Source organism: Rutidosis leptorrhynchoides, chromosome 3 (genome assembly GCF_046630445.1).
Source record: "Rutidosis leptorrhynchoides isolate AG116_Rl617_1_P2 chromosome 3, CSIRO_AGI_Rlap_v1, whole genome shotgun sequence".
Lineage (NCBI taxonomy): Eukaryota > Viridiplantae > Streptophyta > Magnoliopsida > Asterales > Asteraceae > Rutidosis > Rutidosis leptorrhynchoides.
This window is the reverse complement of record NC_092335.1, coordinates 550,850,926-550,855,192: the sequence shown is the minus strand read 5'-3', so window position 1 is coordinate 550,855,192 and position 4,267 is coordinate 550,850,926.

Sequence of the window (4,267 nt, the reverse complement as noted above, 5' to 3'; positions counted from 1 at the left end):
AGGCAAACGTTCCACAATCCCACGTGCTTGCATTCAATTCGGATCATGGCCCATATTTCGGATCATAGGTTGATTCCTTCTTTATTCTTGACCGTTGCATACATGCGGCAATATTGGACCAAACTTGGACTCTTCCCTCCTTTATTCTCGAAGATGGTTGAGAAAAGATCCACCGGATCATGCCTCCCCTTCTCTGGCAAGGTTCTACCCCGGCGAACCTAAAATGATAAGTGAGGAAAACGTGTTCTAGCCACGTCTTCAGATAACCATTTAATACCCGTATTACTCCATCCGAAATTCTAACTGATTAATACCCGTATAATGAATTTTGCAACCTTGCTCCTGGCTAATATTAAGATCTACCTTTAGGTGTCGATCTTTTATGGCTTTTTATCTAATCTGAAACTTATATAAATCATATTGTATGAGAATATCTGCCTCTAAATGGCCCAAAAGTTATTATTTTTTTATTTTTTTTTATCAATGAAAAACATTATAAACTTTTATATCGTACAACCTTTACCCTTAAGTTATTTAATATTAATACATATTCGGGCCGGGTGAAACAATGACAAGTAAAGTAAATCTTCGGTTTGGCGTTCAAGAGTAGCGTTGTCACAATCAGGGAGGGGTCGAAGAAGTTCAAGTTGAATGTGGCTGGTAAGAGTGTTTCAATGGGTTTCCAAGATTTCGATGAAGACATCACGTTGGCGAGGCGTCACAAGCGTTTTTAGGGATGATCATGTTGGTAGTCGCCACGGTAATTTGTCTAGGTGTGATCTCAAGGAATTTGGATTAATTCTGGATCCGCAAGGTGTAGATGATTTTGGTACATCCTCGAGCAAGTTTACCGATTTTTGAATAACTTATGAAAGGCTTTGAGGGTTCCCGGGTGGAAAGAAAGCTCATCTTTTTCAAATCGGTTCCCAAACCTAAGTAGGTCAAGGTTAAAAAAGTTCACGGCGCCGAATTAAAGAATTTTTTCGTGGATGGCTTGTGATTTTTTATTGAAAGGCTTGTCTTTCTCGGTTATGTAGGTTTTGTTGTAGCGATTGTGAGTTGGTTTGTTTTTGTGGTTTTGTTTCCTTGTCCTCATTTAACTCCTTTGTTTTTGTATAGTGGTGGTGTGGTTTTGTTTAGTTTAGTGTGGTTCTGAGCTTTTTTGTTGCTTGGTTTTCTTGCTAGGTTCTAGCTAGGTTGGCTCGGTATATGGTTGTTAATATATAAGTTTTTTGTTCCGAAAAGAAAAAAATAACAACTTATTAGGTACGTGTTTACCCGGCCCGTGTACCCACATAATAATAATAATAATAACAATAATAATTAAAAATGAATAATAACAAAATTTAAATTAAAAAATAAGTTGATTACAATGTCAATATGAATTTATATATTTATTCATCATCTATCAACTTCACATTTTCATCTGTATTCAAATTAAGAATCTGATTTATAAAAATATTTAAAAATTGATAGTGATAATAATTGAAAATAGGAAATACTCTACTGTACAAATATACACATATAAATAAAACATATAATTTACAGAGTTATAGAATATATATGCTTTTGGTAATGTATTTATTTGCTTAAAAAAAAGTAAATGGGTACCCGTTTACTCGTGGGTAAACCCGTTTACCCGCTAGTTAGTAAACCCGTCGGGTATTTGGTCCGGGTTTGGGACTAGTTTTCCTTATCGGATCCGGGTCCAGGATTACTCAAACCCGGCCCAAACCCGACCCGATGTCATCCCTACTCCATTGGAAGTTTAGATAAAATATTTGAATCAATTTTAGTCCCTACCGAGTTCTTGAGACATAAGTTAATTATAGTCCAAATAAATGTCACTTTTTTATGCGACATTTAGTTGTTGATCTTCACAATATAAGGGTGGATATCGATGTGTTTGCTGTCGTTTAAAACATTAATTTTGATAAATGGAAGCCAAACTAGAGAATTAAGTCTTCTTTTTAAAGACGCACACACGCAGTACGATATTTTTATACGAATCTATCTATCTATATCTATAATTTATAACATTGTATAAATCGTGAAATTTAATCCAACGTGCCTTCACCTAATGACTCTTTAATTGTGATTAGTGACATGGCAATCTCTAATGACATTTCTAATCACCCACTAATCAACGCTGTCATGGAAATGAATTCACGCATCAAAAAAACCTCAAAAAAATTATCTCATACGCCTCATCTTCAAACCCTAATACATAAAATCGCCATTACAATCACAAAATTCGATTGTGGATAAATCAAGCGCCATTATACATCATCACATCTTCTGAAATCAATGTCGATTGAAATCGCGAAACTGATCTTCATCTCTTGCGATTGATAAGTATTTAGGTACAATCACTTGAATATTTAAGGTACAATAGATTATGTTTGAGGCGGTTGACCGAAAACCTTTTACCATCGCCTCCGTCAGTTGATTTGATCAATGGAAGATATAGGGTGCAAATTAGGGTTTGAGGCGATCAACATCAAATCGTCTTCCATCGTCTCTCTCTGTCGATTATCGGGTGATATCGATTATTAAGGTATGAATCGTTTACCTTTGTTATATGTTACCAAATTTGTAGTATCTTTTCCATTTGTTACTGCTTCTGCAATGGATTGTTCAATTTTTAATGGTTTTTTATACCGTCCGTTGTAACGACTCTACCCGTTATCCAACCGATGTAAGACCCGAATAATTATTGTACAGCAGTGTAAATAAGGTACATGAAGTGTGGGTGACCTTGTGTATTTAAACAGAGGTCAGAGACTGATCTGAGCTTGGTGCGCTCAGCGCACACATAAGGGTGCGCGTGGCGCACTGTTCACTGTAGCCGGATTCTGTTCTTTTTAATCAGATATTTTGAAGGGCACTTTGGTAATTTCACTTGTGGACGAGTTTAAAGCCAGTAGATCAGATCTTGGGGTGTCATTCACTCCAATTCCAACAACCTTATCCTACCCACTTCAATTTTAGAGAGAGAGTGAGATTCTTGTGTGAGAAAGCTCAAGCAAAGGAAGAAGGAGCTAGTTTTGAGTCTTAGCTCGAGTTATAAAGTTGTTCATCTCCTCACTAGCTACGTTTTGGGTGTAGTGGTATGTTCTAACTTTGATTTCCTTACTTTGATTTATGTATGGGTTAGGGTTTGGGTAAATGAATGTGACGACCCGGAAATTTCCGATCAAATTTAAACTTAATCTTTATATGATTTCGACACGATAAGCAAAGTCTGTAATGTTGAGTCTCGAAAATTTTGAACTGTTTCATATATTTAAATGACCTTCGACCATTCCCAACGATTCACGAACAACTATTTGTAAATAGATATGTACATATTTAATTATATATATATATATATATATATATATATATATATATATATATATATATATTAATTTGAAATGTTATATAATTCAATTATTAGAATTTACGATTTACGATGTAAGATAAAATAAAAATACAATATTATAATTATTATTTAAAACATACCTATATACAAATAAAGTATATTAAAAATAAAAATTTAATGATTGTAATACTCAATTGACATTTGATGAATATTAAACAAGTTAATATGAATATATATGATTTTAAAATAAATGGAGATCCGAAAATGAGTTATCTAAATCATAGACTCATTAAAAATATACTTAGGAACTATTTATTTTTTTTTTAAAATTTTTATATTTTACTGAGGGTTGCGAGTGAATAATTAATGTAATATTTATTTAAGAGTTAATGACCAAATTTTATACCATAATGACCCAAATAAATAAATATACTTAATTTAAAATTTTGGAATTTTTCCGAATACCTTTATCCGCCACTGAATCATCAACGGATCGTGATTTAGCATTCCGGGGAAAATTGTCGGTAATAAAAATCCAACTTTTGGCGATGGCTTTACTGTTTTAATTAAGACTTTTGTTATTATTATTAATTTTTAATTATTAATATATTATATTATTATTATTATTATATATATTCAATATATATATGGTGATATAAAACCCCAACACCAAAACATGCGGCTCTCCATCATCACTATATTTTTTTTATGAGCTACTGCAGTTCCACCTAGAGTCACCACAACCACTGGGAACCATCACCCCCTCCACCATCGGCCACCACCACTAGAAGAACCACCACAACCCGGCCACCATCTCCTTCTTCTCTTTGTTCTTTTCATCGTGAAACAAACCAACATCAAAAACCCTCAACTGTCATGAACTCCCATCATCTTGTCCATCAA